The following is a 14,350-nucleotide window of genomic DNA, read 5'->3' on the forward strand; positions in this document are numbered from 1 at the left end:
ATTAGAGTAAATAAAAGCACTTAATAAATGACACCACCTATTTTTGTATACAGTAACAACTGTTTAAAAAAAAAAAAAAGGTTTGTATGCTGAGAAACTGCACCAAATTTTAGCCAAGTAGGATATTTTAGTAAGGATCTGGAGTTTTAATTACAATCAAAAAGATATAGAAGAGCCTATTAAAGCGGGTTTAAAATGTTGAGAAAGTTACCTGGTCTCTCTGAAGTATAAGTGGGCTTTTATTAGTCTGATTACACTGCGCTACTGCCAAAATGCTTCTGAAATATATGTAGTCAAATTTTACTAATTCTGGGTCACTGAGAACGAAAATGATGCTTAAAATTGTTGATTGGCTCTAGTTTTCAAGATATGCTATTGGGTCAGTATATATGACCCTTGACTTGGGAATGGTGGAGGATAAGTGAGTTATAAAGGGAAGGGATCTCAATTTAAACCAAGAATGACTAAAATACATCTTTGACTGGATCTATGAATAAATCTATGACTGGGTTTGGACAGTACTTGCTTTTTAGGCAAAACAATGAATGATGCAATCTGAAGCTGGTATTGCGTCATCCATGATATGAATTGCATCATGTTATTCCTAGAAGTCATGGATGATGCAATCATAACGAAGCTTACATCACTCTGCTGAACAAATTGCCCTATATCAGCTCTAGAAATCATACAGTGTCGTGCTCTCTTATTTGTCAGTGTTTGATTTTGCAAAGGGACACATTTCTGTTTAGCCAAAGTGAGCAGAGATGCCTCGTACTTGTGTGAACAGTGCAGATAACTTCTGCTATGTTTGTGGTGAAGTGACTTTTCCATCACAAAAGTGCAGTATAACCACTATGGTTAAGAAAGCCTATCACCTTTATTTTGGCTGCAAAATTGGAGATCAGGACAAGAGGTGGGCCCCACACATATGCTGCAACACTTGTGCAACAAATCTTCGCCAGTGGTTGAACAGGAAAAGGAAATCTATGCCTTTTGCGGTGCCAATGATTTGAAGAGAGCCAACAGATCGTACCAGCAGTTGTTACTTCTGCATGGTGCCTCCAGTTGGGAAAGGTGTGTCAAAGAAGAAAAAGTGGACTGTGCATTATCCAAACATTCCATCAGCTATACGCCCAGTACCCCACGGAGATGGACTGCCGGTTCCTGATGCACCAGAATCATTCTCACTTGAGTCAGACGAGGAAGAGGATGAAACTTCTGGTCCTGAACCATCAATGTCAGGACCCACATTTTCTCCCATCCTCCTCCTCTGAACCACACTTCATAACACAAGGTGAACTGAATGACCTTGTCAGGGATTTGGAACTACCCAAGAGTAAGGCAGAGCTGTTGGGCTCCAGACTACAGCAGTGGAATCTCCTGGCAGGTGATGTTAGGGTTTCCATGTTCCGTAACCGTCAAAAGGATCTTGTCCCATTCTTCTTCATGGAAGGTGATCTTGTAGCCTGCAACAACATCGATGGTGTGATGGCAGCCCTCAACATCGTTCACGATCCAGATGAGTGGAGACTGTTCGTTGATTCACCGAAGACAAGTCTTAAAGCTGTTTTACTGCATAATGGCAATGTTTTGCCATCAATTCCAGTTGGTCATGCAGTCCATATGAAGGAAACCTATGACAACATGAAACAACTTTTGAGGTGTATAAACTATGACCAACATCAGTGGCAGCTTTGTGGCGATTTGAAGTTTGTTGCTCCCTTGCTTGGTCTGCAGACTGGATACACAAAGTACTGCTGTTTTCTCTGCGAATGGGATAGTCGTGCAAGAAATTCCCACTACATCAAGAAAGATTGGCCACTCCGACAGTCATTGGAGCCTGGGAGGAAAAGTGTTCAGCATCCACCACTTGTTGAATCAAGGAAGATTGTTACCACCCTTACACATCAAGCTGGGTCTGATGAAGAACTTTGTCAAGGCCATTGACAAAACACAAGCAGCTTTCAAGTACCTCAGTGGAAAATTTCCAAGGTTAAGTGAAGCTAAGATAAAGGAAGGTGTCTTTGTTGGTCCTCAGATTTGTGAACTTCTTCGCATGGTCAAATGCATCGCGTGGCAAGGCAAAGACGGCATGGTAGTGCCAGTTAGTGGCAATAAATTTTCTCGGAAACAACAAGGCAGACAACTACAGGTTGTTGGTGGAAAACCTCCTCAAGGCATACAAAAGCCTTGGTTGCAACATGTCTCTAAAGATACATTTTTTGCACTCTCATCTAGATTTTTTTCCACTGAACTGCGGAGCAGTGAGCGACGAGCACGGCGAGCGATTTCACCAGGACATTGCAACAATGGAGAAACGCTATCAGGGCAAATGGAGCCCATCAATGCTTGCAGACTATTGCTGGACAGTGACAAGAGATGCTCCATTTAATGAATACAAGAGACAAGCCAAGAAGCACCGAGTAGACACTGAATAGGACTAAACTATGTACATAATAGTTTTTTGCCTTTTGTTTCATAATACATTTTATTTATATAACCCTTTTGCTGATTTTTAAAGTGTTACATAAACAGGACAGGTGACATATTATCATGTAAAGCAACCATAAACACATGAAACGACCTAGGTTTACAATTTATGATTAAAACTCTACTATCTACACAATATACATAGACATAAAATGTAAAAACTTAAATATCTTAGAAACAGTAGCCAATCAGTTGTTTTAATTGTCATATTTGAATTCAGCACATCAAAATACATAATAAATAGCACATTTTATCTCTGAAGCAGACGACTTCTCAAAAATAGTAAACCAGTGTTATTTTTGGTGGTACGTGGTATTTTAGTGACACCTATAGTTAAGTTTGGCCCGCGTTTTCTATTGTAAGATCTTGTTTGCAGTTACATATAACTTTGCCAAAGTTAAACTGTTAGGGCTGAAAATTCCCATCTGCTTTGTTGAGAACCTGTCACAACTCCATTCTGTGGAACAAGGACTTGAAATGTGTCAGGGTGGGATGTCCGTTTGCCCTTCTGTTACAGAAATGTTTTCATGTGGCCTTTGAAAAATCTGTATATGTTCAGTAGAGACTTGTTAGAGATTGACAGCTAAATTCTCTGAAGCATGCTCTAGCCCCTCTCAGCTTCTACATGCCAACTGGACTGCGCATGTGCCTTCCCTATAGAGTGATTGAAAATGCTCCATCCCAGGGCTGCAGTGGCTGAATAGGAGTTTCTTTGCAATTGTTCTGCTAGAGGGAGAACATGGAAACGTTTTTTTCCTGTGCGCTCAATGCCTTCCCTACTGTGTGTGTGGTTAGTGAGGAGGAGGAGTTGGCCTGACTTGACTGTAGAAAGGTGAGGGGTGGAGGACAGACAAGGGTAGAAGCTGGCAGGAGGTGGAATTCAGGGACAGGTGCTGGAAAGGGAAGTGACAGGAGCAGAGGGGGATAGAAACAAAAGGGAGAGAACTGAGGGGGCGGGGAGAATAGGAGTGGCAGGGAGCAGAGCAGGAGTAAGGCATGGGGGTGATGAGTAGGAGCCGGGAGGGATAGTCATGGGGAAAATTGGGGAGTAAGGTGGGTAGGAGTAGAAAGGGAGAAGGAGAGGAATGGGGCGGAAGGGCTATAACCACTAAAGCACACTCCCCTGCAGGACCTGGAAAGGAACCCATTTTTCCTGCGTCTCAACATTCTTTTGCTGTCTAGCAAACAGGTGAGGAACCCACTGGTAAAGTATGTTTCCATCCCACTCTAATGGCAGGTACACATGGAAGATACTACATTAATTCAGGTGGCAGAGGACTGATATAGATTTAAAGTTCCTAACCCTGCTGGTGACCCAGGTGGGGTGTTCAGTATGTCTGCACAGGATGCCATTTTTTTTTTCATTTACGTTTTTAAAATTTAGGAAGCTATTTCAGAGATACTATGCTAAAACATTTAGGTTTGTAAAGCCAAACACTCAGAAGTTAGGAAATGCCAAAATTAGGTTCCCTGTGTAACCTTTAGAGTGATGTCTTCTGTGTATGCATTATGACACAGTCTTTAATTACATGGTCACATACTGTTTTTTCCACCAGACTTCTGCCTCATTCAGTGAAAAGGATGGACTGTCATCTGGGAATGAATGAGTCGAGCAGTAAATAAGGGATTTGTAGGACTCCTGCCTCATTAATTGTGAAAATTGGAAAGTGTGGAAAATGAGGCAGGGATCCGGTAGGAAGAGAAAAGGTAGTTTTGTGCTTCAAGCAGTTGAATGCTGCTCCAAAGAAGTGGGTTTTATCTCTGCTTCTACCACAGAGTTCTTACTTGGTGCTGGGCATGTGTCCTAAACCAAAATATTCCCAGGCAACCACAGTTAGTTCCTTATTTTCTGGGTACCGAACCCTGAGGACTGATTTGTATCAGCAGTGAATGCTCCAACTGCCACTGAGGTCAGTGAGCTTTACTCTGAACGTATAAAATGCTAAATACACTGAAAAACCAGGCCCAAGGCTTCCCAGATTGAGTACCCAAATTGACGTTTCTGGCAATTTTGGCTTTAATCTCTGTGCCTCCATATCCCATGTGTAAAATGGGGATAATACCACCTGTTGTATGAATTTAGATAAAATAAATAGGTCAAAAGTGTTAACATAACTTCATCACTGTCCAGCATTAAACAAGGTCTAGAGTTTCGTATACAGAGACTTCAGCCTGTCCAATACTATGGCAAAGCAACCATTATAAATCCTTTTAACTTTTTATTACAGATCGAGAAGGAGGAAAAACAGTTTAAAGCATCTGACATGTAAAGTATTAGGTAAGGCTTTCATTTTAACAACTTTTCTTGTCCCTTTTCCCTTTAGCTGGAGAGAGTTATAAGGGAAAAATAAACCCTTGTCTGACAGTCTCTTAGATGGTATTAAAGATCATAATTGTCCTTTTGGGGAAAAGAGAAGTTAATTGAGATGGACAGGAGCTGCTGCTGCTGCTGTTAGACTGATCCCATTTCATTTCAGATGGTGTTTGGGGACTCTGCTAGAGCTGGTAGGGATGGCCATGTCATCTGGATCCCTGCGTCTGGCCTGATCTGGTCAGGGCATTCCTTAGGATAGGGATGAAGAAGGGAGATGGTGGGGGTGATAGCCATGATGGTGAAGCTCATTCCAGTAGCCTCTGCCTGTCCCCACCCTCCCCAACTCTCTTTCTTTAAGGACCAACAAAGCGAATGGCAGATTGAATAGCTCACCTCATTATTTTGTCTCCTGATTAGGCCTAATATCTGCCACACCAATTTTGGTTCATTAATTTCTGGTTCCACATCTCCTGTTTATAGTAAGCATAATTATCAATATGGCCTTTTTGTTTAAACTAATTTAGTCTGTCTGGTTCTCCTGTGCCTGTTTATAACATTATTGAAAGCAACTTAACAAATGTTAATGGAAAGCAAGTTATTATAGGTTATTGTAACATCTTATGAATTTTGATGTACTTTTTACAGTTGAGCTAACAATTAATGAAAATTCGTCGGCCCAGTAACCAGAACATAATCCCTCTTTTTTATGGACTAATTTTGTCTAGGATTGGATATTTGTTTCTAAAATCATATTTATAAAGAAAAATCTTAACTGTATAAAGGAAAAGGGGTGGGGGGAGTACTTGGTTATATTTTAAGGTTCGCAAATTCCTTATCTCAAAGTTGGCGTTTACAAATCTTACTTGATTACATATTAAACTTTCCAGATGTTAACAAAGCGAAGAACTTACAACTCACTTTATTTGTAGCTAAAACAAAACGTAGAGCTGCAGCTGTTATATGTCTGTAGGATGTTTTAGAACAAACCAGCTTTTATCACTTCTTTGGCTGTTTGCCCAGAATGGGCAAAGATGGAAAAAACATTCCCCCTTTTTTGCTGCTTGTACAGTTAAAGCTGTACATTTATAAAAACCATGAAAATTTTGTGCATTAGTGGTTAAACTTGCTCACTTGTAGCCCTGATGGAATTTTTTTCCTCAAGTGTCTTGTTGTCTCCTTTAAAAAGAATCACAAAATGATGTTCTTTCAGAACCATATTTGCATTTGTGAGTTATCTGCAACACCCAAAGTTGGGCAAAAACAAAACTTAAAAAAAAAAAAAAATCAAGTTTGGTGTTGAAAGATCCCTCTGTTTTGGTGGTTTGAGATTTTTTTTACTGTCAATGTGATGGCAGCCTTGTATTAAGTTGGTATTTTGTTAACAAGGGGGATTCCCCAAGATGTTGTTTTAGGAAAAGTTTGCTTTAATGACTTTCAACAATGTAAAACACTATTTTTACAACTTTTGCTTTTTCTTAAAAATACTTTTAAGTATTATTTACCACAAAGCACCTAACCTCAGAGGAGTGTGTGTGGTGAAGATAAATTCAGTAATGGTTCATAAAGAACTAAGATACCATAGAACAGCCTATGAGGAAATTAATAACTTTGTATTCAGTGCAGGTCTTGGGTGGTGTGTAATACATAAGGCCTGGGGCCACACGCTGTGAATGACGAGGATAAAAAGAAACGCTGGATAATAACCCATTAATTGAACACTGTTCGTGCTGGGCAATGGAATGAGGCAGGAATCCTGGGGGGCCAGGGGAAGAGTGTGATCCTGTAATTATAGACTATCATAATGATCACACACATGAGGGGGCCAAGTTTAGGTTCCACAGGCAATCTTAATTCTGGCACTGCCTAACTTCTGAGTACTTGACTTTGCAGCTTTAACCTTCTGCTAATGTAGCTTTTGTGGCTGTTCAGTGCTATATTAAAGAACAGTATCCACAGGTTTCACCTGGATATATGATGAGCATATATGGCTTTGTTCCATCAATTGGTGAACAACTGTAAAGCTTACCCTGGCCCAATACCCCCGTTCTGGGCTTATGTTGCCAGGGGCTGGATGCATTTTTGGTCCCCTTCTGGAGCAAGGTAAGTATTCCCGCCCCCTTGGATATTGAGGTTCCAAGGGAATGTCAGGACAGCCTAATGTAAACTTTTTAAATAGACCCATTTAGCCCAGTTTCTTTAAGGTTTAGTGCATCTGGTCAAGTCTTACTAATCTCTCCTCATACGGCCGCCATTTCATGATTAGGGGTATGGAACGGCTGCCATATGAGGAGAGATTATTAAGACTGGGACTTTTCAGCTTGGAAAAGAGACGACTAAGGGGGGATATGATAGAGGTCTATAAAATCGTGACTGGTGTGGAGGAAGTAAATAAGGAAGTGTTATTTATGCCTCGTAACACAAGAACTAGGGGTCACTAAATTAAATGAATAGGCAGCAGGTTTAAAACAAACAAAAGAAAGTATTTTTTCACACAACGCACAGTCAACCAGTGGAACTCCTTCCCAGAGGATGTTGTGAAGGCCGAGACTATAACAGGGTTAAAAAAAGAACTAAAGTTCATGGAGGATAGATTCATCAATGGCTGTTAGCCAGGATGGACAGGGATGGTGTCCCTAGCCTCTTTGTTCGCCAGAAGCTGGGAATGAGTGACGGGATGGATCACTTGATGATTACCTGTTCTGTTCATTCCCTCTGGGGCACCTGGCATTGGCCCCTCTTGGAAGCCAGGATACTGGGCTAGATGGACCTTTGGTCTGACCCAGTATGTCCATTCTTATGTATGTAAGGGACTGTGTGGGCAAGGGCTGTTTTTTGTGATATCCTAGACTTTTTTTCAGCTCTGGACAGGTTCATTGGGAGGTAAAAACAAGAGCTCCTTAGCATTTAGATTTATGCCACTTCAATCACCAGGGACCTTACTAAATGGGCTATCTATCCGTAATTCATACAGTGGGTATGCAGAGGCCTCTTAAAATCTTATTTTTGACTTCAGCTCTCTTAGGTTGCTGATCTAACCGTTAACTACAGTCTCTTTAGGGGTGGGGTTTTGTTCTCCCCAGCAGTCTATCCCAGCTCAACACTGCTTTGCTTTCTTCATCCACTTTGCCGGAGAAGACTAGTGTTCTAGTTGACATGACTCAGGTTCTTTCTACAGTGGAAGCTGTACTGTGCAAGATACAGGTGAGTTAAAAGCATAGGTGTGACTTGGAAGGTTCTAGCGCTTTGAAAACCACTTTGGACCTGCTGATAAACCCATGGTATTGTAGACTAACGTTTGTTATAGGGGTTGGTCCATGGCATCTTTTGTTCACAACTTATGGGGTTTTGCTTTTTTCTTACCCAGGAGAAAAATCCACATCTCAGCAAAATAGACCTTCTGGCAAAGGTTTCTTCCATGTTTTGTTTCACATTAGAAACTGCATTTGTCTTTAGTGGTTGTATGCTTGCTTGGCAGAAGAATGTTTTGACCATTAAGTTTAAAGGTAAGTAAATCTTATACTTATCTGCTACTATATCAACATTATATAATAGGCTTCTTTTGTAATTATTAGGATAGGGGAAGTGTTATATACAAAGGAAAGCTTCTTCCCAGTAATTCAGTTCCTCCACAGCCATCTTTTTCATTCTACCTTCTTGTCCACTTCCCTGAGTTATGGCATGCATAAACGTTTGCTCTGAAAATGTTTGCGCTGGTGAGAAGATTCATAAAAATTTGGCTGATGGAAAGTGTCTGGCTAGCATAGCATATGTAATAAGATGAGGTACAGTTTTTAATAGGAAGAGTCTATTCTCCATCATTCCTTACATTGTTAACAAGTCTTTCCCATGATGGGTGTGGAGGACGGGAGACAAGTATAGACATGTATGCTCTATGATGAAACATGAAATGTTTTTTTCTTGTACATTCTTTAATGAAAGGCTTGAATACCCATATAATGCTGTCACTTCCGATTGAGAGAAGAATTCCCCTTGAATTCTGAGTAATGCTTCGCATTAACAAAATACTTTACAAAGATTAATTGAATTGATACTGCAGGCACAGAAAACAAGGTATTCAGAATGTTTTTGGCAGTATTTAGCATACTCAAGCTTCATTTCCTGAGGAGTATGCTAAATACTGGAGTATTATAACCAGTACACTGGCTGCTTTTATGAACACCAAATTGTGGCATAGACAAGTTTAGCTACAGCATGTGTGTGTCTTTCTTTGGGCTTGAATCTGCAGGATGCTGAGGAATCAGCCTCATGCTTAACCTGAAGTACATGAACAGTCCCATTGACTTCAATGGAATTATGCATGTGATTAAGTGCTTTGCTGGATCAGGGCCAGAGCGCTGAATATCTTGCCAGATCAAGTCCTGTATCAGCATCACATCCTTGTTCTTTTACTGTGCAAGATAGTGATGAGAGATGTATTACCGGTCCAATGAGAGCCCCGCCCTATTTTGAAATATATTAGGATTTTATGAGACATATTGTGAAACGTTGCTTTCATATGGAGAAAGTCTGATCTCATGTCTCCTACGCTGGGAACAGTCCCTGTCCTCGTCCACCACACGTGCCCTTTCTCCTCCTTCACAGCTTCTCTTCAAGCAATCCTACCTCCCTCTTCTACTTATAATCCTACATCTTCCCTTCTATGAGCTGTTAACCAGTCTTGTTTTGTTTAGATTCTAAACTTATTTGGGGATCAGAACATATCTTACTCTATTTGTAAAGGGGTGTGTAGACGTAGTGCTATGTAAATTATTTTAAACTTAGGCCTGGTCTATACAGTTTTTGTACCAGTATTAACTGTTGGGTGTGGGTTTTTTTTTTTTTTAACCTGATATAGTTATGTATCCACCATAGAGGTTGTAGTTGTAAAAAGGTACATTGGTATATCCCCTTATTCCCCTTCCCCTGTGAAAATCAGTTATACATATATAAGCACTTTTAAATCAATACAACTGTGTCCACACTGGGAGGTATTGTACTACTTTACCTATACTGGTGCAGTTAAAGCAGTACAAATTCTGTCTGTAGTCAAGGGCTGAGAGGTGACTGAGGCCTGATCTACACTACACAGTTAGGTTGACGTAAGGCAGCTTACATCAACCTAATTGTCAGTGTCTACAGTACAGCCTTGCTCCTGCCGATGTAAGCGCCTTAGTACTAGACCTCCACGAGAGGCGTAGGGCTTATGTCGGTGTAGTTAGGATGACAGTGTCTGTGTAGACACTGCACTACTTGGGCTCTTGGCTGTCTTGTCAATTTCACAGCAGGAGCTGAGAGATTGACAAGAAAGCCTAGCAGCTAGAGCCCAGCTGCCCCCACTTCCCTGGAGAGCTGGGAGCAGGGAGGAGAAGCCCAGGCAGCTTCTCTCCCTTTCACTCTCCTGCTCCCAGCTGGGAACCTTGGCTGTCTTGTCAATTTCATGACTCTGTCCTGAAGCTGTGAAACTGACAAGGCTGCCTGGCTCCTGGCGGGGATCAGGCAGGAGCAGCTCGCTGGGAGCCTGTGGGGAGCCAGGCTCCTGGCAGGGAGCTGCCAGTGGACCTGAGACACAGGGCTCTCAGCTCCCCACACTGTCCCTTTTAGGTTAGTGGAAGTGCCCCTAGTGAGAATGCACACCACTGATCCAAGGACAGTATGTGGACATGCACCACTGCAGCAATTACTGTGGTGGCTGTAAGTTGACCTACTATAGGTTGACTTATGTTTCTAGTATAGACATGCCCTACATAAGTACTGTTCAAAAAAGAGTGGCATTAATAACTGGGGCATGTAATGCAATGACATGTAAACACATCCCCCCCTTAAAGATCACTTCCTATTTAAAATGTATTTCTGCTCGTCTTTTCTATTTTGCTCTGTCAAATCTTAAGTCATTCTTAGATGAAGATTTGTCTGTTCTATCTTTACTTACCAAACGAGCCAGAACCCAGCTCCCACATAGAAAGGATAGACTCTCATGGGCAAAAAAGTTTGTGCACATAAATCAGACAAATGCTGGATCCAATTCTGCTTCTCTTGAACTCACTTGCAAACCTCCCACTGCCTTTCAATAAGAGAAGCAGGCTATGGCTATGGCTACAGCTACATTTGCCTATGCAAATATTTTATTTTACAAATGATTGTTGCACAAGTGCAAACTACAATGGCCATATAGCCCCTAATGTCAAGTAAAAAGTTCTATAGAGTTTGCTTTTATTAGACAATAATTGAGACTCCTTCATGCATTGAACTGAAGAATATTGGCCTTGTAGCTGCTGTTGTGGTGGTGATGGTGGCAGGCCAGACAGATACACCCACTGAACTGCCATTTCAGACTAATTCACAGAAGCTGGTGGCTTTATCTATATAAAACCTAAACAGTTTATGTTTTAGCCATCTGAAATATCCTTGGTGCAAATGAGCTCCCAATATTGAATTTTTTTTAAAAAAATCAAGATTTAACTTGGGGAAAACATGAAGGTTTGTCTAAGTAAGTAGTTAGTGTACTGAAAGCAATTGCATGGAACTTGTCAATGTATTAGATTAGGATAGACTAGGCTACATGCCTTTTTGTTTCATAAATAGAGAAGTGTTTGAATGAAATAGCCCGGTGTGTAGCTTTCATTAAGGTAAAACAAACCAAATGTCTTGTCTAGAGAGCAATTCTGTATAAAGTAATAAAACCTATAATTGAAACGTGATTCTTGAAATGGTAAGGCAGCTAAGGAAACTGTTTCTCTTTTTTTATCTTGTGAGCTTTGCACAGTAGATTAGGCAGTAATACCACCTTGTGGAATAAGGTGAAATTTCAGTTACACTTTATCACTTTTGAGTTGTCCTCACCTTTAGAGATAACTTTGGTGCATTAAGTGGCGCCAAAATAAGATTGGGAGTACATTATGCTAGATGCTGTAAACAGCTCCTGTGTCAAAGTTTATTCAATCTTCATAGACAAAACAAAAGGTAGGAAGGGCTGAGGCAAAGGTGTGGTGACTTTCCCAATGTCACATAACAAAGCGAGTATTAGAACGTTACTGTTCTGTTGCACATGTGTGATACTGATATTGTATATGCACAGCATGAGGATTTACTACCTTAGTCTAGTTACAGGGACTATAAATGAAGGTTACATTTCAAAGCTGCCTCTCTCTCAAGGCCTTTTGGCAGAGACAAATCATCCCTAATGATACTATATGAAGATCTGAGCCCATTTAACAGTACATGTTAGTGAATTTAGTCTAGAGTCCTGTCCATTAGCCATTGCTCTGTCTCAGTTCAGTTGGTTGACTAGTTATAGCTAAAACCGGAACCCACAGAACTTGACTATATTTCTGGTAGTGTCTGTGACTAAGGATAAACACTTTTTGGGGATGTGGGGTTATCAATCTTAACATAGGACAGAGGGATTCTCAAACTTGTTTTCATATGGTGAACCATCCTAAAAAATAGGAATTGGGCGTGTACTCTTTTATATAAAAAACTAAACAAATTTGCTGGTCTTCTTTAAACTCAGGTCTTGTTCAGTCTGAAATACTCTATGGGGACTACAGAACTAGTGAAATGATATCACAAGAGAATGAAAGTTAAGCAAATGAGATGGGAAGAGGGTAATCAATGTTTACATTGGTTAGCTCCAGTTTTTGAATTAAATAGATGTTCTCTGTCTGTACACAGAATCTAATGACCACTTTGGATAAAGGACTCATTCAGTATCCCAGCACCTTCAGTTAAAGTGAGATCTCACAATACACCAAAACTGACCTGCAGCAAAGTCTGGAAAGACTAGACTTGATATGTCCAAGGTAAGTGTGTGGGTTCTCCCCCTCTCGCTTTAAAATATCTTCAGGCTGCCTTTACACAAAGGAATTTTTTAAAAAGTCTACAACACTAACTCTTCAAAAAAAATCCTTGTGGGTCCTCTTTGATAGAGAACTGTGTGGGCCAGCTCCCCTATCCTGGCTGAGCTACCAGCAGCAATTGTTTATTAGGGAAAAGAACAAGAGGAAAATAATGCATTTTTAGGTGCCTTCATGCAGTTTATCAGCTAAGAATAAGGAGACTCAGCAGTCCACCATCAACTGGTCTGCAACTGCCTATGTTAATATACTATATTGTGAATTCATGGCAGAGCTGAGGGACTTGTTCACTCTGTGTGGTGGTGACTTCAGTAAAATGAACTTTTTACAAGCAAGATGGTATTTGAAGATGCTACTTCTAATACAATCTGACTGATCTGTTCCAAATGCGTTCTTGATATTGTTGTATGCACAGCGTCTGGATTTACTACCTCAGACTAGTTAGAGACTATAAATAACTTTCTCCATTTATAAAGTGCTCTTTCATCTCAAAACTTCCCCCCCACTCCTAATAATATTATATGAACATCTTAGCCCTTTTGGCAGTAGTTTTTTCTTCCTCTGTCTGCAGACAGCCTGAAATCATGGACCTGAGGCGTGAACCAGCATCGTCTATGTAAGTATATGGCTCTTGTTGCTGTAGCATCTATGAGTCTCCCAATACATCTGCTGAAATGGGAAAGATTTTTATTCACTTGACAGAGGAGGGAAACTTGATGTGTAATAGAGTAAGTGACACAGGTCACAAAGAAGTCTGTGGCTGAGCCAGGAATTGAACCCAGGTCTTTGACTCTTTCTCCAATGCCATGGCCACTAAACTGTGCCCCCTACATCCTTTATAGTGGCAAATTCATCTTAATGGATATTAACCCAAATATGAAGACAACAATTTAAATGTCAGTATTAACTTTCACTGAGCTTTTGCAGAAACATTCCACAGTCAAACTGCTGCTCTCCTGGGTTCCCAGCTGCCAGATTCCCCAGCTTCCCTATCCTGAAAACTTGATGCACATACAACATCTTCAATATGCCAAACTGTTAATGTAATGCTTCTCTTTTGGTACTAAATTTAAGTATTACTGTTATGATTTTTTTTTTTTTAGAACTCCCTGAAGTTCCCACGAGACTTCCAGTGTGCTGCAGAAGACTGCCCCAGAATCCAGGGACTTAGAGCCAGCTTGCTGCAGAGTACACCACGGCTGCTTTTGTTTACTTACATGCAAAATTCAGGTACTGGCCGTGGGTCTCCTTGTTATGACAAAAAGGATCTGCTACACTTTGGTGCTGCTAGAAAAAAAGTTCAAATTCTGCCTAGTGTAAGCAAACTACTGTTGCCAGAGTATGTGAGAAGGCAATAAAAGCCTAAAGTGAAATAAGTGTGTATCAGGAAAACCCCTAACATTGGGAACTATTTATTAGAACCAAAAAATTAAGTGTGTCTTTACTGACTTTAATGGGAACGGTATTAGACCAGGGCTTGAGTGCCTTTGCAATTTCTGCAATGCAGTATAAATACCTAGGTAGTGCTATACAGCAACATGAATGGAGGCCGCCAGCAGCTGACAGTAATTTTCAGTCACTGCTTCCCTAGAACTAGACTGAAACTGGTACCAGAGATGAAAGACTCATCACAACCAAATTTCCGGTGTCTTTACAAAACTCTTCCATACTTGAAACTAATAACCAGTGACAG

The 14,350-nt window shown here is 40.7% G+C and overlaps 1 long non-coding RNA gene across 4 annotated transcripts in view; it reads left to right on the forward strand.

The window, feature by feature from the left end:
• The first annotated feature begins 3,538 nt into the window (after positions 1-3,538).
• Positions 3,539-14,350, forward strand: part of LOC101946383 (uncharacterized) — a 32,690-nt gene continuing 21,878 nt past the window's right edge. For 2 of the 4 annotated variants that reach the window (XR_006172652.2, XR_006172653.2), the window contains exons 1-3: positions 12,466-12,603; positions 13,229-13,273; positions 13,761-13,887. This is a non-coding gene — a long non-coding RNA (uncharacterized LOC101946383). Of the gene's footprint in view, positions 3,680-4,718; positions 4,769-7,868; positions 8,006-8,168; positions 8,308-12,465; positions 12,604-13,228; positions 13,274-13,760; positions 13,888-14,350 lie in introns of those variants that run through there. The other 2 variants (XR_010601311.1, XR_010601312.1) reach the window with 2 other exon arrangements.

The sequence above is a fragment of the Chrysemys picta genome, chromosome 5 (assembly GCF_011386835.1).
Source record: "Chrysemys picta bellii isolate R12L10 chromosome 5, ASM1138683v2, whole genome shotgun sequence".
Lineage (NCBI taxonomy): Eukaryota > Metazoa > Chordata > Testudines > Emydidae > Chrysemys > Chrysemys picta.